Source organism: Dromiciops gliroides, chromosome 1 (assembly GCF_019393635.1).
Source record: "Dromiciops gliroides isolate mDroGli1 chromosome 1, mDroGli1.pri, whole genome shotgun sequence".
Classification (NCBI taxonomy): Eukaryota; Metazoa; Chordata; class Mammalia; order Microbiotheria; family Microbiotheriidae; genus Dromiciops; species Dromiciops gliroides.
This window is the reverse complement of record NC_057861.1, coordinates 665366680-665390681: the sequence shown is the minus strand read 5'-3', so window position 1 is coordinate 665390681 and position 24002 is coordinate 665366680. Positions and strand designations below refer to the sequence as shown.

Sequence of the window (24002 nt, the reverse complement as noted above, 5' to 3'; positions counted from 1 at the left end):
TTTTTGGAGGGGGTTAGCACCTCTCCTGTCCCTAACTCCTTTATTACTGCTAAGGGTACACCCATCCTCCCAGTCACCCAGCTTTTTACAGGATAGGTGTCATCTCCACTCTCACCCTCTGTATCTAATCTGTTGCCAAGTCTTGTAAGTTTTGCCTTCACAACACCTTTTGTATGCCCCACTTCCCCTTCTCTCCTCTAACACTGCCATCATTGTTGTTCCCTCACACCTGGACCATTACAATAACTTTATGATTGGCCACCCTGACTGGAGTCTCCCCTCATTCTAGTTCATCTTCCACTCAGCTATCAAACTTATGTTCCTAAAGCCCAGATCTGACCATGTCCCTCCCCTGTTCATTAAAGTAATTCACTCTAAGACAAGGCATCATAAACTTTTTCCGCTCAAGACCCCTTTTCACCCAAGAAAATTTTATGCGATCCTAGTATTATAGGTATATAAAATAGGTATACATAACCTTTTATTGTTGCCAAATTTTTCATGACCCCCACATTCAGTTATGCAGCCCCATATGGGGTCACAACCCACAGTTTAAGAAGCTTTGCTCTAGACAGACTCATGTAGACATATATAATCTACATGAGAAAAAACAAAATGGTACCCATAAAACTCCAACACCCCCTGCTCATAACTATTGGATTCACTAAGAACACAGAAATCAAATAACTGGAAGTAAGCATAATGCCAGGAGGAGACTATGGATGCATCATTAAGCTATACCCTCCAGCCCAATGGTGGTAGCAACAATGATAGTAGCTGGAGAACAAACTTTAATGAGAAACTCACAAACAACAAGAAGATTCTTCACTGAGAAAATCAAGTCTCTTCACAGTGTTAGTGAGACTCACGTTATATTTATGTGTCAGTTAGTCTTGAGAGCTCTGCTTTTTTTCTCTTTCGTTTTTTATTCGAGGGACGGTGACTCATTGAGTAAGTGAACACAGAGGGAAGTATTTCAAAATGAAAGTAATATAAAAGCAAAAGATATCAACACAACAATGTTAATTGGAAAAAAAACAACAGTTTGGTACAATAACCCAAGTGAAAAATAGCAGCATTTTGAAGGAATGAAATGAGGCGCCTATGCAAGGCTGGAAGCACCCCTGACTCCTTTTTGCTATTGAGAAACTATCCAGAATAGCTAGCTGCATTCCCTCTGGGATGACACTGACCCAGGGCACTCACTATAAACTGAGTAGAAGCCCAAAACAATCGCTCACTGTGTAGCACAGCCAAAGGCCAGGAGGATGTCCATTAACTGAGTACTTATTTGCTGAGCACTGAGCCACATGCCATGGGAGAAACAAGAGAAGTACAAATCAGACTACCCATTTCATGAGGAGCCCAGGGCATGTTCACATAACTCTTAGCTCAGTTACTCATTCTCTGGACTTCTCCACCTTGCCAACACCCACTACTTTCCAAGGCAGAAGTGAGATCTGAGTGTCAGTTAAAATTACCAAGGAAGGCTTTGTGGAATGAGTCAAGATGTTGATGGACAGAAAACCAGCAATAGTTTTTCATCATGGCTAGTAGAGGTGGTAGGGTCAGAGACAGACACTGCCTCAATTATCAACTTTCCCACTACTATTAATGGCATCAGTGAACCAACCTCTTCTGAAGAAGTGGACCTAGAAAAGGCAGAATTGCAGTCAGCAGTCAAGAAGCATCTGTACAACAATCATTCACCATATAGTTGTCATGGCCAGACATGGTTCAGTACTGAATTGAGTACAGAGCTAGAGATAACTCCCTTTCAGCTTTAAGTGATAGAGAGACTATTATTTTCAAGAGAAAAGAAATTCCCTAGAAAAGAAAAATAGTCAGTTTCTCCATTCTAAAAGAGAATCAAATTTGATTATAACCAAAGATCATCTAAGAGGATGCTCCAGATATTCTCGTGCCCATTTTCATTTATTTTAGGAACTGTTGAATTGTGCTTGTTTTCATATTCAGATAGATATGTATGTATATAGATATGCATACGTATCATAGAGATGTGATGCTGAAATGCATAACCAGCAGAGACTGTATAAAGGATATGTGTGACCTTTGCCAGGCCAGGAATCAATGGGAAGCACAGAAAACTGCAGAACAGAAATGTGCTTCCTCTCTGTGTGGGTGGAGGAAACTCTCAGGGGGTTGAATCATGATACACATTACCTCCGAATGCTCTAAGACCCCAACAGGGCTGGATGGCTACTAAGAGTACAGAAGCCAAAGAACTGAAAGCAGCCATACTGCCAGGAGAGACTATGGATGGAAGACTGATCATCAAGCTATGGGCATCCATCCCAGTAGTGGTGGCAGCAGCAGTAGTAACTGGAAGAGAAAGAATAGACCCTAGTGAGAAACGGGCAAGAACCAAAGAAACGGTGATTCTTTGCCAAGGAAATTAAGTCTCTTTGCTAAAAGCTAGACTGTGGATTGGCTGTGATGGTGCAGCTGTGTGACAGTGGATAGAGTACTAGGCTTGTAGTTAGGAAGACTTGAGTTTAAATCTGGCCTCAGACTCTTATTAGCTGGGTAATCATGGACAAGTTAACTCTGTATGCTTCAGTTTCTTCAACTGAATGGGGGGTGGGAGGGGGGAAGTTATAGCACTTTCCTCCCAGGGCTGTTGTAAGGATCAAATGAGATAATATTTATAAAGCACTTAGCACAGTGCCTAGTACATAGTAGGTGCTTAATAAATGTTTCCTTTTCTCCTTCCTTCCTTCTTTCTTTCTTTCCTTCCCTCCCTCCTCTCTATCCTTCTCTCTTTCCTTCCTTCCTTCCCTCCCTCCCTCCTCTCCCTTCTTCCCTCCTTCCTTTCTTCCTTCCTTCCTTAACCTTTAGAAGGATGGGAACCCCATCACAAAGGCAACTATTTGTTTGCCTTCCCTTTTTTTGTTTGTTTCTTTTGTTCATTTTTGAGACTGAATGGGTCTTTATATCTCAGCAATACTGGAAGAGCACAGGGCCATCCCAATTCTAAGCAGTACATAAACTTTAACATGTTCCATTTTTTCAACATAGACTGGTCTACCCCTTCTTGGGCAGCCTGGTAGCCTTCTACTCCCAGGGGCTTCTTTAACTTGGCACCAGACTTAGCATGGATACCCAGTCAGCTTTATCCCTATTGTACCTCAGAACCCCCAAACTCAGGTGCTTCAACAGCCCTCTGCCTAGAAGCTGTGATTACAAGCTTGTGCCACCATTCCTAGCTTGCTTTCTTTGGTTATTGACATTTTAACAAACTAATTCTTTGTTTGGTGCCACTTGCAGGGGTAGAATGGAAACAAGGAGTTTGGCTCTTGAAGAGAAACAAGGTAGATTTCTGATATTCCTAGGGGTTACCCTAGAGGGCAGTACAAACAATGAGAGAGAGGCTTTGCTCATTGACTGAGTTCAACACCCTTGAAATGTTAGTAATTATTTGTACTGATTTATCAGTAATAATACTTTAATCTCCATCTTGGTACATTAGGCTCACAGAAACTTTAGTACAGCTGCCATCTTTGGATTTATACCTACATCTTTATTACCTGCACAGGAACTAGTTAACATTAAAATGGTGATTCTTTCCCTGAATTCCCCCAGAAACTTGGCCTGGCACCCTGTTCAGCATCTGTAGGAGAAATGACAAAGCCAAATAGAGACCCTCCCTCAACTTGATTCTCTCCTCATTGGTGGAAGAACTATCAGTGGAGTTGTACTGGGTTAAATAGTTTTATGGCAGTCTCCTGAGACATTAGGGACCACCCTACCACTCTGTTCTAAAACTACACTGCACCTAAGCATCCCACAGATGTATGACCCACCATTTATAGGAGAGCAATTCTTTTTTCAAAGTCCATATGTACATGAGGAGTTGATATGTAACTTTATTAGCCACAAAAATAAAGAAAATAAATTCTAGGACTGTGGCAGACCCCATTATTTAAAAAAAAAAAAAAAGAGGATACAATATTGCCAAGTTCATTTTTGAGTCAGTACAGAATTATGGCATTAAGCTTCAAATATAGTTTTTAGGTCATAGAATCAGACTCATAGACCTTTCTATTCAGTCAGCAAGCATTTTTTAAATAATCTTTTATTTGTCCCAATTAAATGTAAAAATACATTTAATATTCATTTTAAAAAATTTTTTGAGTTCCAAATTTTCTTCTTCTCCCCCCCCCAAAGTGGTGAGCAATTTGATATAGGTTATACATGAACAATCATGCAAAACATATTTCCGTGTTAGTGATGTTGTAAAAGAAGAATGACCAAAAAAGAAAAAAAAAATGGAAAAAAGAAAGTGAAAAATAGTATGCTTCAATCTATATTCAGACTCCATCAGTTCTTTTTCTGGATATGGGTAGCATTTTTTATCATGAGTCTTTTGTAATTGTTTTGGATCATTGTATTGCTGAAAATAGCAAAGTCATTCACAATTGATCGTCATGCATTTTTTTTTGGTGGGGCAATGAGGGTTAAGTGACTTGCCCAGGATCACACAGCTAGTAAGTATCAAGTGTCTGAGTCCGGATTTGAACTCAGGTTCTCCTGAATCCAGGACTGGTGCTTTATCTACTTTACCACCTAACTGCCCCTGATCATCATACAATATTGCTGTTACTGTATACAATGTTCTCTGGTCCAGCTCACTTCACTTTGTATCAGTTCATGGAAGTCTATCCAGGTTTTTCCTGAAATCATCCTTAAACAAGCATTTTTAAAAGCCTTTCAATTTTATTTTATATTTTGTTTTTATATTGCCTTGATTTCCAAATATATCCCTCTTCTTCTCTGGGAGGGAGGGAAAGAGAGAGAGAGAGAGAGAGAGAGAGAGAGAGAGAGAGAGAGAGAGAGAGAGAGAGAAAGATAACACAAATATCAATGGATTCTGAGATTATAGTCAACTTCCACAGAAAAAGTGAGCTAGTAGTACAGTTTAAATGATCCTAATTGTAAGTAGGGAAGGCCAAGTTGGAAATTTAACATCCATTAAAGCATGCTCCCTTTCTATAGTGTTCTTCCTTCTTTGTGACAAATTCCTGCACATCCTAGTTTCCCATTGATCAGTGTGACTGTCCCAGATTTCTTACTAACCCCAAGTTATCACCCTTAGACATTTCCACCCACCTTTCTGCACTACCTATACCCCTACCACCATACTACCTTCCTGCCACTATCCAGAGCATACTGTTCTCTGCATACCACCATCCCAGGTAACATTCACCCTGGCCATAACTAATATATGTACTGCCAAGAACGGTGGTATGAATGAAAGTACTGAGTGCAATTACAAGGCCCCATCCTAAAAGACAGTATTTAGGATTTGATTTCAAGCAAACCTTTATTTTGGCACTTAGTAAGAGAAACAATTGCAGTCTTTTATTTTTCTTTACTTTAGATTTTCTTCTTCCCCTTGCTTAATCCAGTCTTACCCATTTCCAGATTTCCTCTATTTTGTTGTGAGTTTTTAAAAGGGCATGTTCTTTCTTCCTCATCAAGAGGGCTTCCTGATGGCTATGTAATTTGGCAGGAAAGGTGATTGGCAGGCTCATTTCAAGTTTCAATGGCCAGCTGGGGCTGACATTTTAAGACTCCACTGAGGAGACATATGGATGTTAAAAAGATGTTTTAGTAGGTTGAGCCAGGACTCCCTGTCTTGTAGAGGAATTGTCATTACCGGTCATTTAAGGAATGGATTTTATCAAGAATCCTTCCTTAAGTAAGAATGGTCATTAAGTCAAAATGCCTTTAGAGCCCATGACAGATTTAATGTTTCTTATGGGCCATTTGTAAAATGAAATATTGTCACTCAACACACTGACTTCCCCAAAATAGAGATGGGTATAACAAAGAATGATTCATTATCTTTTTGCTCAGTGCTAAATTAGTAGCTCTACTCTTGGCATCAATAATAATAATAATAATAATAAATTTGCAGATGCCAACTCTACCTACTACAAATAATAGATTGCAAGCTGTCCTTGTGAATTCAACAAATAAACTATAATGGAATCAGAAAATCACCACAGATAAAATACTTGTCCCCAGTTGCCCAGATATAATGCTGGCCCCTAAAAACTTAAGAAAAAACATCTTTAATAGGTGTTTCTACACCAAATGATTGTAATCTTCAAACTTCATGGAACAAAAAGACTTTCAACATATAAAAATCTAGCCAAAGAAATCAAAATCATGTGAGAATAGGATGAGATACATACCATCCCCATCATCATGTCTTCTATTGGCATTTTCTCAAAAGATACTTTCAAGGAACCAGCAGAAGAAAAATGTGCATCCTATTGCTTTTATTCAATTAAAAAAGGGCAGCTATCTTATCCATTTGTGTAATAGTACATAAAACATTAAATATACAGAACTGTATGCAATTTGGATTGGGAGGCCTGGGTTGAAATGCCCAATTCTGATATCTACTGCCTACATGACCTTGAGCAATCCATTTAACCTCTCCAAGCCTCAGTTTCCTCAAATGTAAAATGAGAGCCCCTGCTTAGGGCGACGGGAATGAGAATAGAAAGTTGAAGGGTGGGGAAAACATGAAGATATTTCAGACATAGAGTCAAAGGATTTATCAGCTACTGGAATATGAGAAAGGAAAGAGTCAAACATAACCCTAAAGTATTGAACATGAGGTACAGGCCCAATCATGGTGTGATACTACAGGAAGAGTTCTAGATGTGGAAAACAGACATCTGGGTTCATGTCAGGCTCTACCATTTGCTAATTATAAGACCATCAGAAAATCATTTAACCTGTCCTCAGTTTCCTCATTTGTAAAACAAGAGGGTTGAGCTAGATGACTTCTCCAAGGTCCCTTAAAACTCCAAATCAATGAAAAGATAACATTCAAGGTATAACCATGTTGCTGGTGTGTCTAAAGTGGAGTGAGGAAGGCCATTGAAATTGGAAAAATTGAGGAACTGGATAGTATAAAGCCTTTAGAGTCTCGGAATTGAGTGGTATAAAGACATTGGAGGTAGAATAATCTGCTATTTTGAACATATACTAGTTACTGTGGCCCTGAGCAGCAAGTCACTGACATCGATAAGTTTGAAGAACCGAGTGTTATAAAGACATTAGATGGATCAGCAACATGAATAATTAAGTCAGGGAAGATGATAGGAGGGAAAAGAATAGAGAGAAAAGACTATCATCCAAATACTAATTCCATTTAGGGATTTGAGAAAATGACCTGGAGGTTAATAGATTGACAGCTACAAAGAGAAAGATAGGATGTTAACAAGGGGATTACATGTCCTTCAAAGGAAGACAGGTTACTGAGGTATACAGATTAAAGGAATGATCTGGAGTGGGGGGAAATGAGTGGAGAGCACAAAGAACACCAATCCCTTCCTTCTGGCACTGTGTATCAGAAGAATAAGAGGAGGGACCTCTGAAGAAGATGGTTGGTAGAGATCTGGGTCCACAGGAGAAAACCAACTTTCATTAAAAGCAGGGTGACAGGAATATTAAAGAGAACAGTTGAAGATATAAGGAGAGTTTGTTCAGAATACTGTTGGGTTTCAAAGGGTACAGTGGGATGGACTAGGAAGGAAACCAAGCCATATTGCTGTGGGTCTAGGGAGGTATAACACTACTTAGGGACGAAGGAGGAGGAGGAGGTACTAGGAGAAGGCAGCCTATTTCTAACAAGTAAACAATAATCATGTTAGATTTAGACGTGGGGGCAGCTAGATGGGGCAGTGGATAGAGCACCGGTCCTGGAGTCAGGAGTACCTGAGTTCAAATCCGGCCTCAGACACTTAACACTTACTAGCTGTGTGACCCTGGGCAAGTCACTTAACCCCAATTGCCTCACTTAAAAAAAAAAAGATTTAGACGTAAATGTTTGGCCTTCTATGCTGTCATGATAAAATGCCCTGGAAGGATTAGATTGCTTAAGAACTGAAGAGTGAGCAGTTTGTGATACATATAACTACATTTGCCAGAGAAGAGCAGTTAGCTAATACTTATGCCTTTGCTAATAACCATAAGTTACTTATTGAACAATGTGTCTGTCCTAAATGGTGCTCACTTCTAAGCTATAGCCAAACTTGTCCCTTCAAAAAGTAGGAGAGACCTCTGCCCCTTTTTTCTATGGTTCCATCCCCACAACAGCCCACAAATATGGTGAAAGTTTTGAGGAAACCTATCCCTTTCTCAAACAAAGGATACAAACCATGGGTGCAAGAGGCAATATATACTATCAGGAATCATCACTCTGTTGTCTGGTTTTGCTTAAATGTGGGATGGGTACAAGAAGAAAGTAAAAATAACATAGATGATAGATAGATAAATAGATAGATGGATGGATGGATGGAAAGATAGATGAGAGATAAAGATAAATGATAAATGAAAAGGTAGCAATAAAATTATTTTAAAAGTACAGATATCGGGGCAGCTAGGTGGCGCAGTGGATAGAGCACCGGCCCTGGAGTCAGGAGTACCTGAGTTCAAATCCGGCCTCAGACACTTAACACTTACTAGCTGTGTGATCCTGGGCAAGTCACTTAACCCCAATTGCCTCACTAAAAGAAAAAAAAAGTACATGGAGGAGCACGGGTACTCTCATCACAGATGCAGAACACGACCCTCTCTGTAACATAATATGTGTCTGAGAGTTGCTATGGCTGAAAAATTCATCACCTTGTAGCCTATTTAGTAGTGAATCCCCCCAAATTTAGGATAGACAACAAATACTCAGTCCATGAATATATGATCATAGCCTTTAAGATCATTTCCAAATTAACATCCATGCCTTGATGAAGCATTTACCTGAGTTGAAATCTGGCCTTAGACTCTGTATGACACTGGGAAAGTGACCTAACCCTGTTTGCCTTAGTTTCCCCATCTGCAAAATGAGCTGGAGAAGGAAATGGCAAACCATTCCAATATCTTTGTCAAGAAAACTCCAAGTGGGGTCATGAAGAGTCAGACACCACTGAAAACAACTGAATAACTAATGACCTGAAACATTGGAGTAGGACCTTGGTCAATTTTATTTTATTCAAGAGTAATTTATTATGTCAAAATAATTTGGTGGGTGGAAGGCATTGTTTTCTTCACCCTATTCCAAAAATGCTCATTAATTTCTTGACCTCCAAGCAATCAGTTCAAATCTAACATATACTGCTTCCCTGACTTCAGTGCCTTACCAAGTGATTGAATCCCAGAGTTAATTTAGCTATCACCTCCTAACTTTAATTAATGTTTAATACTGAATGGCAAAAGTGCATTTTCTCCTGTAAGTTCTTATTAAGTTCCCTTTGAATCAGTTAACTCTCTGTTTATAAAGGCGTAGATATTTCCTCTAATTACTGTAATTTTGGCTGCTGCTGTAAAAATCAATGCTCCGTGTCAATCTGTCAGAGATCATTATAGATGCAGAGCATACATCTCCCCCACCCTCCCTCTCCTGGAAACAGCCCAGTCATCTCTAAAGAAATTACATAGATTGGAGGGATCATTAAAAATAAAAAAGGAAAATCCAGAGATGCCAAGTTCTATTTCCAGTCATTCAAAAATAAAACCAGAATTCATTCAGTAGGGGTACTGAGATGGGACCTATTTAGAAATTATGGCTATCATTGCAAAAGTTTCATTTTCTTTTAATTAATTTGCCAAAATCTCACCTCTTCTAAGAAATGAGGTTGAACCAAGATGACTTATCTTATGGTGAAGAAAACATAATGACCACAAAAAGGTTAAAATGATAAGGAACCTAAAAGGTAGAGACAGTAAATAGCCATGAATTATATCTATTCCCCAAAGAATTGTAAAATCACCAATTATATTTCATGTTCTCACCAGATAACAAATCAATAGATAAGGAATCTTGGAATACAATGTCTGCAAAAGCAACACCCTTGAAAATTTAATAGAGGCTCTTAAAGCATTTCTGACTGTACCAATTATTGGGCACTGGGCACAAGCTGTCTGGCATTGATACTCATCATTTTATATAAATGCTCTTTCTCCCCACATAGAGTGGCAGCTCCTTGTAGATACTGAGGACATCTTATACCTTCATAGATCTTCTGCTTAATATTTTATTACCTTAGGATAATTGCTTCATTTCTCTGGACCTCATTTCCTCACCCCCATGAAACAAGATAATAGTTAACATTTATAGGCACTAATGTGCCAAACACCTCACAAATATTATCTCATTTGGTCCTCACTACAACCCTGGGAGTTAGGTGCTATTATTCCCCCCTCATTTTATAGATGAGGAACCTGAGGCAAAAAGAAGTTAAGGGACTTACCAGGGTCACATAGCTAGTAATTGTCAGAATCTGGATTTGAACTCAGATCTTCCTGACTCCTGGCCCAATGCACACTCCACTGTGCCACCTACCTGCCCCCAAGACTGATAGGCTGACTATATGATCTCTTCAATCTCTTCCAGCTGTAACATTCTAGGATTTCTTTGCATTCCCTTGCCTGCTATAGTAACTCAACTGGAGCCTTAATGAATGCCTTTTCCCTCCTTCCTAGCATTTTCCTATAATACTTTGTCTGTATCTAGCCTTTCCCTTTGCTTTTATATTACTTGTCTATGTTCTAATCATAGCTTTCCTCCCCACTCACTGTTCTCTCAGCTACCCAGACCTAGTAAACTGTAAGTGCTTTAATGGGAGGGATTATTGTTGGGTTTTGTCTTTATATCCCCAACGAGCTATCATAGAGCCTTGCTCTAACTATGTAGGTAATTAATAAATGGTTTTCTAATTGAATCTGTTGTTGATAGTGTTATAAAAATGTTTGCAGGAATTAATATAAAATTGTTTAAGCACTTTAATGTAACAGGGGTTAGGGCATATACTTCCACTTTGGGGATACTGATGTTGACTTACTGGAGAACCTGGAAAAGGTATCATAGACTCTCCTCTCCATTTTCTGGGAGCATCTCTCTTAATTTCCAATGACCTGAAGTCAAAGAATTTCACTTGGTCAGAGTCGAGAATTTAGAGATAGGCACTGAACCTGTGATTTCAGTGGTATGAGACACTCCTGGGAACATAAAATACCTCTATCACTGCAGGTCAGCACCTTAGTCTTAGACAGTTGCACAGAGCACTGAGAAGTCCAGTAATTTTCCCCAGGGTCACACAACCAGTGTTTATCAGAGGTTAGACTAGAATCCAAATGTTCTTGGTTTACAGGCTTCTCTGAGGAATAAATCCAACCCAAATACTGCTTTCATCTTTAGGGGGACTGTAGGCTAGATATATAGGTCACATGGACATTAACATAGGAAAGAATCTGCACATTTTTAATGAATGAATGAATGAATGAATGAATTGGTTTGTTCTTTCTAAAAGGAAAATGTCAAATATACTTATTTTTCTTTATATCACCAGCACCTATCACAATGCATATGATACATGCTTAATAAATGTTTATTAAATGGAATATTTTAAAAGGCTAGAAAACTAGAGTTTGGGAGAGAAATGACAAGATTTCATGATGTTAATGATAGGCATTAAGGAAGAAGTATCTCATAGATAAGGATAACCCAAAAAGCTATTAATATTTTCATGTTAGATATTAAAATAGAAAGAAATAAAAATAAATAAATAAAATAGATAGAAAGGCTTTCCATTGGTAGAAACAGTTGCCTTATATGAGCTAAACTGAGATACTTCCCAGAGTCTTTATGGTGGTAGAGTAGGATTGAATTTTAAATGGCTGTGGCACAATTAGATCACCCAATTTCCCTTGTGATTATCAAGAACTATATTTCTAGGTTCCCTGTTCCTTTGCAAGCTATATATTCAATTAAGCAAACATTTATGGAACTCTTGATATATGTAATGCACCATGTTGAGCCCAAAAAAACATACAAAGATGAATGTCATGTATTCAAGTAACTTACAATCTAGTTAGATACATAAGGCATGGACAAAAATGGCTATAATATAGAACACAGTGTGAAAACACCTAGGAACCACCCCAAAAGTCATTATCAGAGTTCAAAAGGAGAAACAATCTCTTTTACCTGGTGAGAACCAGAAAAAATGGCTTTTGGGAACTGAACCAACTAATGATTTCATTCATATATATTCCCTCTACCAGTTTGTGCAAAAGAGCAGCAGTTGATTCCGAAAATCAGACAGAATCTTAAAAAAGGAATTTGAGAGAAACCTGAAGACTATGAATTAATAGAAGACATAAAGAGACATGCAACGCCATGGCAGGCAGAGAGGTCTATTCCCAGAAAATCACATTCTTTGTAACTGTTTGACATACATTGCCTTCCCTTGATAACAATAGACTCATGTGTTTGTACAAGGAGACACTGTCCTAGGAAAATAGTGAACGAGACCATTATTCTTTAAAGGATAAGTAAGATATACATAAGTGAAAGTGAGAAAAAGAATACATGTCAGGTTAGCAGAAATTATAATGTTAGAAACAACAAACTTTGCTTTCTTGTACTTAATGTACATGCATCGTGGCAAGTATACATTATTTTTCATGGAGGCTTACTCCCTAATGGTCCTTCATTCTCTTGACTCCCACAAATGACCAATTTGTTGTTCACCCTTCTCTCTCATGCATGAAGTCAGAATATCTTAGTTTCCAGGCTGAGCAAAAGAAAAAGAGAAATTTGAACACATTCTATAATATGAAAAATCTAATAAAATAATTATGCTTGCTGCCTAGCTCTTAAATGGCATTCTACATTGGCAGAATAGTTTGCAGATATTTGTATTAGTTTTAAATAATTTGTTCTACCATGAAACGTCATCTTTTACTCCATTATGTCCTAATGGAATGTGACAGGAGATAGTGGGATTTGCTTTGGGGACTTTATATTGTCATCTCCACATCCCCCCCCCCCAGCCCTTTGTCTCTTTGTCTCATCTAGAGTATATCTTCCAAAGTTCATTCCATTCTTTTCCCACCCTTTTCATTATACTGTGTCGGTGATCCCTCTAGAGAAAGTATAGGAAAAGAGAGGAGAGGAGGGCAGAGCAGAGGAATGTGTTGTACTGGAACACAACACCATTACACAAAAAGCTGTTTATTTGGCTCCCTTCACAGTTAAATGTGAGCTGTGAGTGTTACTGATTCCTGTTCACCACTATGAAAATTCAGCTATATTCTACTTTCTTGTAATTTGGAAATGCTGAATCTGCAGCTGCCTTGAATCCATGTATCAACATTCCCCTCACCATTATGTACCCCACCCCACACACATCCCTATAAAACCCTGGGCATCTTTCATTTTACTTGAAAGCACCAAATACATACATAGTGTACTTTCATTTTGTAAAGATTCACTCAGAACAGATGAAATTTCTATGCAGATTTTCTAAGGAAAATAGTTTCTTTCAATAATTTATTGATCATTTTAAAGCATTCAGTGTTACAAATAGCACTTTTTGTGACTGAGCTGTGCAGGGCTTTGGATAGAGCATCAATGCCCCCTGCTGATAAACTTCCTCAAACCTTTCTTTAAAGGAATTGAGAAATTCCTTTACACTGAGCACAATATTTGTTCACCAGCTTGATTTTTAAAGATCTTCCCCCCTAAGGACATCTTATTTTTTATTATCAGTATACTCATCAGTGTAATCCCCTCTATTCATCTTTATTGAAGTAGACCTGAAATTATTTTGTGCTTGACAGCTGTTATTAGAAAACAATTTTTAACAACCATAAACATTTCATATGGAAACAAAATATGGAACAGGTTTAGCATTTGGTACTCCTTGGTACCCCCTATTTAATTTAGAGAAAAATGTTCACCCTCAGAGTTAATCTGGAAATTCCATTAGAGTAGTCTAATATTCTTACTGATTTCTTTTGAATTGTAAAAGGACTAGAGCTGATTGATTCTCTTTAAATACTTCAATAGCATTTTCCCCATGGAAATACTTGTATTTGCTTTTACCTTTTATAGACTGAGAATTTGGCTTGTTCAAAAAAAGTGAAGGGGAGATGGGACACATTCAGAAGCCATATATTATTAGTCTCCAATGTGTTTTAGGTGTAGAGACTCATGGTGTCATTAGGTAGACAGCAATATATTACCAAGAATGACTTGATCACAAGAAGTATAATGAAAGCTATAATCCAGTGTGTATATATATATATATATATATATATTGTTAAGGGCTAAAATTCTAGCTAGTCTGTCTAAAATATCTAATGAGTGGTCACCAATAAATTATAAGCTTTAGCAAGAGTTACGTTTTTAAGCATTTATTAAGGAGAATAAGAATTTGGTAAAGAGAGAGAAAGGCCTACATTCATCTATCTATTAAAGGGAGAACACATTTCTAGCTCCGCTCTCCACCAGAGTCCAAAGGAAAAGCCAGAGACAGAGCGCTAGTCTCTTCCTTCTTCCTCCCACTACCCAACGTCACTTCCTGATGCCAAAGAAAAGACTCCTGGTCTTGCCTTCAAAGACCATCGCTTCATGGGCAGAACTCTTCTACAGTAAGTCTCCAGCAGGTGGTGTCATTCCAATCGTTACTATATATATATACATACACACACACATATATATACATACACATATATGTATATATACACACATATATACAATACATACACACACACACACACACACACACACACATATATATATATATATATATATATATATATATGATCAGAAAAGGAGATGAGTTATCAATAACTAGGGATAACCAGGGGACATCCGGACTGCTGTATGGGTGCCCACAGACTGTCAGAAGGTATCCAACATATTAGATAGATTCTCTTTTGAGGGTTTATTGTTAAGACATAGTCATGACTCCCATATGATGAAAAGACATGGATAAGTTATATTATGTTGTGATGTTTAAAATCTAAATGTGTGGTTGCCTTAAATTAGAAGCTTTAGCACCAGTATTTGGGCATTAAACATTTATTAAAGCATACAGGTATTCACGTGGAGTTCAGAAAGTTAAGAAAAGGCCTATCTAGCCTAGAGTTCCAGCCTGGTTGGGTTTTAAGGGCTAGCCAGGTATGCTTACAATCTAGTTAACTTGAAGTAGGCTAATCAGCAAAGTCAATCACTCTCACTTAATTCAATCAGTTTTGATTAATCTCCAGGTGGGCCTTTGAGTATCTGCTAAATCCCATTATTTTATTACAATGTACAGTTTGGAAGGAGCATCCATATTGGTGAGATCAGAGATTCATGAAAGCAGAGATTCTCAAAGTGTGGAACATGGATCCCTGAGGGCCCCAGACACTCTTTCAGGGTACCTCTGTGATTAAAATTTTCATAAAAATAGTAAGACATCATTTGTCTATTAAATTACTCTTCCCTTTTCCAACTACATATCAGTGTGAGGCCATGTTTTCTTCATATTTTTCAACAAAAACAATATATCACAAGAGGTTGGATGGAAAAGCACATATGAAAATTCAGCTCTCTTCTCTTAAGATAGAGATTTCATATATATATATATAAAACAATGCCACTCATTATTTTATTTTGGTAAAGATAGTTATTTTTCATTAAAATGTTGTTAAAATTAATGTGTAGTGGGTTTATTATTGTTATTTTTAATAATAAACATTTTTATTTAAAGTTCTGAGTTCCAAATTTTATTCCTCCTTCCTTCCTTCCTTCCGTCCCCTTCCCCCTCCTTGAGGTGGTAAGCAATCAGATATAGAATACACATGTGCAATTATGTACAACATTACCATTTTAGCAATTTTGTACAAAAAAACTTGGAAAAAAGAAAAAATGAAAGAAAGTGAAAAATATCATGCTTCAGTCTGTGTTCAATCAATATCAGTTCTTTGGCAGTAGATAGTATTCTTCATCATTAGTCCTTTGGCATTGTTTTGGATCATTGTATTGCTAAGAATAGTTAGGTCAGTCACAGTTCTTCATTGAACAACATTGCTGTCACTGTGCACAATGTTCTCCTGGTTCTGCTCACTTCACTATACATCAGTTCATACAAGTCTTTCCAGGCCTTTCTGAAATCATCCTGCTTGTTATTTCTTATAGCACAATAATAGTCTATCACCATCAGATACCATAGCTTGTTTAGCCATTCCCCAGTTGATGGGCATCCCTTTGATTTCCAATTCTTAGCTACACAGAAAGAGCTGCTATAAATATTTTTGCACAAATATGTCTTTTTCTTTTGGGGGAGATAATCTTTGCAATATAAACCTAGCAGCAGTATGTCTGAATCAAAGGGCATGCACAATTTTGTAGCCCTTTGGGCATAGTGCCAAATTGTTCTCCAGAATGGTTGGATCCATTCACAACTCCACCAACAGTGGATTAGTGTCCCAGGAAAACACATAATCTTGAAAGCTGTGTCTACATAAAAACATGTATAGAAATCAGAGTACATTGGAAAGAAGTCTAGACTAAGAAACAGTAGACCTGGATTTCTAGATTATCTGTACCACTAACTATCTATCCAGCCTTAGACAAATTACTTCATGTCTCTGGGCCTCAGTTTTACTTCCTATAAAATAAAAGAGTTGGTTTAAATGATATCTCTAATACCCTATGATCAATTGGGTGGTCATGTTGTGTAACCTGACAGAAAAAAAATCTCCAAACACATCTCCATGTATATCTTATAGCAAGTATTTTTTAAATGATAGAAAAGCTAGAGGTTCACCTATATATAAGTTATCTCAGATAAAGAAAATCCAAATAAAGGATGAGTTGGATATAAGATGTATTGAAGCATTTAAAAATAAATTGTCCATGTTTGGTCTTTGGAATGGTATGTTTCATAGAGTTGGGAGTCAAGACGGTATCACTGAATTTTTGTATCATCTCAGACAAGTAAAACTATGCCTTTGTTAACCATTCTGTGAAATGGAGTCTGCCATTCACAGAATTATTTTGAGCAATTTGGATACTGAAAATAAAATAAATATAGGTAGCTTACCAAAGATGGTGTCAGTAAATAAAATATTAAGTTCTCAATTTAAGTATGAGAGTATTTTAAAAACTGACTTATGAAGAACATATGGGAAGGGAATGGTCCCTTCTTCCCAAGAAATAACAGTCCTGAAAGAAAAGATAAAAACAGGTTGTGTTAATATTATTTTAAATAATGTAACATCATTTTAATGTTAAAACACATTAGTGATAATTAGTAGACAGGTTAGAACAAATGGAGGAAGAGGTATGATGGTAAAGTTTGGTTGCTATGGACAGAGTGGGTACTAGTAATCATACCAAGATTCAGAACCATTTACCATATTGTCCATAGTCTCAGGGAGAGAGAAGAGAAGAGAAGAGAAGAGAAGAGAAGAGAAGAGAAGAGAAGAGAAGAGAAGAGAAGAGAAGAGAAGAGAAGAGAAGAGAAGAGAAGAGAAGAGAAGAGAAGAGAAGAGAAGAGAAGAGAAGAGAAGAGAAGAGAAGAGAAGAGAAGAGAAGAGAAGAGAAGAGAAGAGAAGAGAAGAGAAGAGAAGAGAAGAGAGGAGAGAGGAGAGAAGAGGAAAATTTTCAGGAAAGATTTGTTAAATAAACCAATTTGAATCTACATTAATTAAATTTTTATTCTTTTGGAGCCATACTTTAGAAAAATAGAGTTTAAACCTTTCAGGGACTTAATCATCCAGCACAAGGAAGCACTGTTTTCCCATTAATATTGATGTTAGGCAATTTTAATAATAAATGGGAGCTTAGTAAGAGAAAAACATAGCCAAGCGTTTTATTTTTTAAAGCACTGATATTTCTAAGGGTGTCCTCAGTCACATTTTAAAAAGTGTGTTCATACTGTATATATCCTATTATACAGCTCCATTTACTTGGTTACAATCCAAGATTGTGAGATGGAAACATTAATCTTGCTGCTGCTCATACTAAATGACATGAAAAGAGTGGTCTCAGTCTCTGCTATCAAGTGAATACCTTTCAGGAGTGTTCCTTTGTGAATTATTTCAGTGACAGGAAGCAGTGATGTGTTGGGCCATGGGCCAAGAGAACAGAAGTAGGATCAATCCTGAGAAAAGCAGAAGGACCAAGGATGAATCAAGGATGACTGACCATCTTGAATATTCATCCAGGGTATTGTAAAAAGTGGTCAGAAGGGCCTACAGTTTGATTGGTTTTTTAAGTCCACTGGTATAGCAGTCATTGCTCCTTAGATATCTGTAAGATGAGGCAGGAATAAAACTGCAGAATCGAATAATAGGAGGAACAGTTCCCATGTATTGTGTTTTGTTTCATTGATTGTCAAAATTATTTCACTACCCGAAGCTAAATTAGATACCATTCAGTGGAGTTATAATGTAAGCTAGGGAAGAAATTCTGCCACTTTCCTCCTCCTGTCTGGTGCCATTTTCATTTTAAAATTTAAGCACTTTTGTCAAAGAAATTCTCAAATAAGAGACCTTTAAGTACCTGTCCAGCTTCTGATCCATTGTATTTTATTTGTACCTAAACATGAAGAGGGGAATTCAATCCAGGTGTTGAAAGTGAGATCAAATACATATTCTACTCTTAGGAAATGACCGGTCTTTTTGTTGTTGTTGTTGCTGATAACCTGTAGCATCTGGGAGGAAAAGTTAAAGAACTGAACTACTCAGTATCTCCTGGTACAAGAATTTGGACTCCATCTGACTATCCATTTATTCACTATGCCCAACGTATTAGGCAAACTCATTTCATGGCCAAAAAAAGGGAAAGAAAATGAAGACAAGAAACAGAAGAGAAGCCTTAAAAGAAGCAATGAGAGTTATCTTCATTTCTTTCTTTTTTGGTGAGGCAATTGGGGTTAAGTGACTTGCCCAGGGTCACACAGCTAGTAATTGTTAAGTGTCTGAGGCCAGATTTGAACTTAGGTTCTCCTGAATCCAGGGCCGGTGCTCTATCCACTATGCCACCTAGCTGCCCCATCTTCATTTCTTTAAAAGGTTGATCTATATAAGATAGATTAGGTTTCATTTGCTTGGCTCTAGAGGGTTAAGTCAGAAACAGAAGGTATGAGTTACAGAGAAACAAATTATGGATGTTATTATTGCTAAAAGTTGCTAATAATGAGTCACCCAAAAATGAAATGGGCTGCTTTGGGAGGCAATGAATTTCCTGTAACCAAAAATCTTTAAGGAGTGAGTGGGTGACTACTTGTTGTTGCAAGGGGCTAAAATTCTAGCTATACTATCTAAAATATCTAATGAGTAGTCACCAATAAATTATAAGCTTTAGCAAGAGTTAGACTTTTAAGCATTTATTAAGGAGAATAAGAATTTGGTGAAGAGAAAAAAAAAGGCCTAGATTAATCTATCTATTAAAGGGAGAGCACACTTCTTGCTCCCCTCTCCATGAGAGTCCTGGCAAGAAAGAGACAGAGCGCCAGCCTCGCCCCCTCTTCCTCCCACAAGCAAACGTCACTTCCTGACACCAAAGAAGAGCCTCATGGCCTTGCCCTCAGAGGCCTTCTCCTCATGGTGGAGCTTTCCTTCAGTAAGTCTCCAGCAGGTGGCATCATTCCAATCGTTACATTGGCATAAGATAGACAATATACATGATTTTGGTAGGGATTGAACTAAATGATTACTCCTTTAGGAAGAAATATGCTATAGGAGAACAAGAATTTGGAGAACCAGGAAACCTAACTTCAAGTGCCAGATCTGCTACTGATGTGACTTTGGAGGAGTTGGCTAACCTCTCCGTATCATTCATTAATCAATCCGATCAGTAAATGTTATTAAGTGTTTCTTATATGCACTAACTGTTTTGCCTCTGTTTGAAATTTTCAGTGCTTAGCACTATGCCTGGCACATAGTGAGTGATTAATGCTTATTGACTTGACTTGTTGACTTAGACTAGCCATTGTCTTTAAGATTTAGGGGTAGGGGGCAGCTAGATGGCGCAGTGCATAGAGCACCGGCCCTGGAGTCGGGAGTACCTGAGTTCAAATTCGGCCTTAACACTTACTAGCTGTGTGACCCTGGGCAAATCACTTAATCCCAATTGCCTCACTGGAAAAAAAAAAAAAAAAGAAAGATTTAGGAGTAGAGGGTCGGTCCACTAGTCCCGGTATGCGCAGAGCTGCGGCGCCTCACGGGCTCGCACCATGGAGGAGGCAGCGGCGGGGCAGGGACAACGCGCGCTTCACAAGCGTCCTGGGGCCCGCCGTGGAAAGAGAAGTATGGGCAGCGAAGTGTTCAGAGAATGAAAAGTAGCTGGCCCGGCTCCTGGACAAGTATCGCCAAGTGGGAGAAGCTCACGTGGGCCTCATGGCCCAGGAGGTGATGGAGGAAGAGTGGCTCGCCTTACAGGTCATACATGCGAGCCTGGCAGCCCAGAGGCACAGCGAGACTTTTGCACAGGTGGAGGACCCTGTCGCTATCTTGGAGGAAATCCAGCAGGAGCTGATGAGTCAAGAACAAGCCTTCATTGAGGAGGATGAAAGAAGCCTGCAATTTGACAACCAGTGTCTCCGAGCTCTGCTGGAGGAGCTGCAGACAGACAGGCTCATCTGCCCTGTGTGCACAAGGTTCAACCTGACTGTTGTGAGAGGTGTGGTCTTGTGTCAGTGTGGCCTCCGTCTCTTCTCTCAGGCTCCAGAGCTGACAGAACAGACCTTCAGAGCCATCTTAGAGGATGGTGTGAACAGGCACAGTGAATTCTGTGCCCACAGACCCGAGTTTTCCATTGCCAGTGGAACAGAAGAAAACCCCACTCTTTTCCTAAGCTGCCCGGTGTGTGATACTTGGACCGTGCTTCTCTGAAGGCCTTGGGAGGGTGACCTTTCTCCTGGATCGAGAGGTCATATTTCTATGGACAATTCTATTTATTTCTGGGTGTGGGAAGGGTGCTGGGTCTGACACTGGGCAACTGAGGGTCCAAGCAGTTTTATTTCTTATCATTCTGAGATGGTGGTGTACAAAAATGCCAGCCAGTGGAGCAAGGAAATAAAAGCAGGGAAAAAAAAATTTAGGGGCAGAAAGAGGAGTGCTGGCACCTAGGAGATACTTAAATGATTGTTGATTGTATTGATTGGTTAGTGATAAAATTTTGGTCATTGATCTGGACCCAAACTACTGTGCTGCTGTAGATGTGACTGTGAAGGTCTACACTGTTCTGTGCTAGTTGGAAAACAATAGACTGCACTCCACTCCTTCCCAGAACAGGTGGTTCTGGAAATTCATTCACTGACCCATCATTACTGACTCTTAAGGAGTCCATCTGGTTGCTTACACCACTGGGTATTAACCATAAGCTCATTCCTGGATGGTGACTGAATTAGCCTGGAGCAATTCCTTGCACGTGACTAGTAAGTAGTGCAAAAGAAAAGTCCCCTCCATGAACCTAAAGCCACCAAAGATCATTCATCAAACAGAAGAATTAATGTCTCAGTAGCACCTGGTCTCCTGGCATTCTGGCAGCCCTCTATTGATCTTGGTTATAGATGGCTCAATCGGCACCTGGTCATTCCTTTCTTACAGCTGTATGCTCTAAGAGATGATCTGATGAAACTTGCAATAGATCATAGCTTGGCTTTTATTCAAAGCATGATGAGGAAGTTGCCCAGAAATGTTACAGATGCTATAATATTGCGGTCTACTGATTATCTCAGTTATTTAGAGCACAGCGCTGAGGAGTCCAGACTGACAGGTTTAGTTCTCAAATGTAGAAGCAGGTAGTTTTATTCTATTTCATGATCACAGAGACTTAATCCTGGCTAGACATCAAATATGTATGTGGCACTGGTCAGAAGGAGACTCAATAAAAGACTATAGATTGGGGCATTAATAGGGAAAGAGTGGCATGAAATCAACTACATCTAATAATTTGCATCAGTAATCAATCAGTAAACAGTTATTAAATATCTGCTATTTGCTAGGCACTGTTCTAATCAATGAGGATACAAATAAAAAACAGACAATCCCTACTCTTAAGGAGCTTACATTCTAAAGGGAGCAACAATATGCCTATATGTGTAGGTATCTCCATGTACAGAATAAATCCATACAAAGCAGACGGAAAATAAATACAGGATGGTTAGGGAGGACACAGGCAATCAGGGGATAAGCAATGACTTTAGGTAGAAGGTAGTGGTTGGGCCACGTTTTGAAGGAAAACAAGAATGTTATAAGATAGAGATGAGAAGGGAGCGAATTCTAGGTATACAGGATGGTCTGTGAAAGAGCATGGAAATGGAAGATGAAATGTTGTATGTTAAGAACAGAAAAGGAGGCCAGTTTGGCTGAAGCTTAGAATTCAGAAAGGGCAGTGATGTATGAGGCTAGAAAGATAGGATGGTGCCAGGTTGTAAAGGGCTTTAAAAGAAAAACAGAGGGGCAGCTAGGTAGTGCAGTGGATAGAGCACCGGCCCTGGAGTCAGGAGGACCTGAGTTCAAATCCAGCCTCAGACACTTGACACTTACTAGCTGTGTGACCCTGGGCTAGTCACTTAACCCCAATTGCCTCACCAAAAAAAAAGAAAAAAAAAACAGAGAAATCCACAAAGGACATGAGAGCTGGAAGAAACATTAACCAGGCTTTCTTATTTAACAAGTGTGAAATAGTTCATTAGAACTCTGAACATTTGCCATTACAATAAAGGCTGTGTCTAAATTATGCTCCCCCAAGGCTTAGAAAGAAATAGTATAGTGTTTCAGAACTACAAAAGTCTTTAAAGACTGAGAGATTATCCCTTCTATCTCCCTATATTTGAAGAAATATTTCCTAAATTGCTAGAACAAGTGAAAAGTGACTTTGAGCATCTTATGGTCCCCTAGTCAAGATACATTACTCTCCAGTGGATCTGTAATCTCATTCTTTTGAACCCTTCAGGGATGGAGATAACAACCCATTCATAAAAATTCTGCTTTCTGCTGCTTTTTATGATTTACAAAATATATTTCTCATAATCCTATTAGGTAGGTAGTGTGAAATTTGTCATCTCCATTTTACAGATGTGAAAACTGAGGTTTGGAGAGACAAAGTTACCTAATGTTGTGCAGTTTATATCAATGTTAGCACTTGAACTCAGGTTTTTCTTTTTTTTGGTTTTGTTTTTCTTTATGTTTTTCTTTTTTTTTTTTTGCGGGGCAATGAGGGTTAAGTGACTTGCCCAGGGTCACACAGCTAGTAAGTGTCAAGTGTCTGAGGCTGGATTTGGGATTTGAACTCAGGTCCTCCTGAATCCAGGGCCAGTGCTTTATCCACTGTGCCACCTATCTGCCCCCTTTTGGTTTTGTTTTTTTAAAACATCATTATTTTATTTCAATCTATTGCAAAAATAACACTGTAAGAATAAGGCGATTGATATTTTTCTTCATATCATTTGATTCTGGTTTAATATAAGAACTAATGGGGGCAGCTAGGTGGCGCAGTGGATAGAGCACCGGCCCTGGAGTCAGGAGTACCTGAGTTCAAATCCGGCCTCAGACACTTAACACTTACTAGCTGAGTGACCCTGGGCAAGTCACTTAACCCCAATTGCCTCACTAAAGAAAAAAAAAAAGAACTAATGAAGTGTCAGCCAATTAGATTAATTCAATTAGATGAAACCACTCTCAAAGCGCAGATGATTCCACCTGGATATAGCAGCCAGTATTCCCATATCCTGCAAGAGTACATGGGTATGTGGGGATGGAGGAAGAAAGGAGAAAAAAGGGGAGGGGGGAGAGAGAGAGAGGAGAGGAGAGAGGAGAGGAGGGGAAGGGAGGGGAGGAAAGAGAGAGAAAGAGAGAGTAGACATGAGCTGAAATGTCCCAGGAGAACAGGATGACACTGGAGAGAGTGTGAACTGGAAAATGGCTTCTCATTTATGATTCTGAATGAGTCTTTCTTGCTGTCATTTCTGAGTGCTGACAGTGGCCTTTACCAAATGCTATGTGTCAGAGGGGCTGGGCTGTATTTCACCTTGTCCTTCCCCTTAGGTTAAAAAAGGAGTATTTTCCAACTTGGGCTCATAGAAATCATTGAATCCATATTAAGAATTATTAGTTCATATTTAATGATTGCTAAACTACTATTTCATAGTCCAAGGCAGTATTCTGATCCCCCGCCTTTT

The 24002-nt window shown here is 38.7% G+C and overlaps 1 protein-coding gene and 1 pseudogene across 1 annotated transcript in view; both read left to right on the top strand.

Moving 5' to 3' along the window:
- PLPPR1 (phospholipid phosphatase related 1) overlaps window positions 1-24002 on the top strand; it is a 338633-nt gene that overhangs the window by 196383 nt on the left and 118248 nt on the right.
- LOC122737212 lies at window positions 20052-20709 on the top strand (annotated as a pseudogene).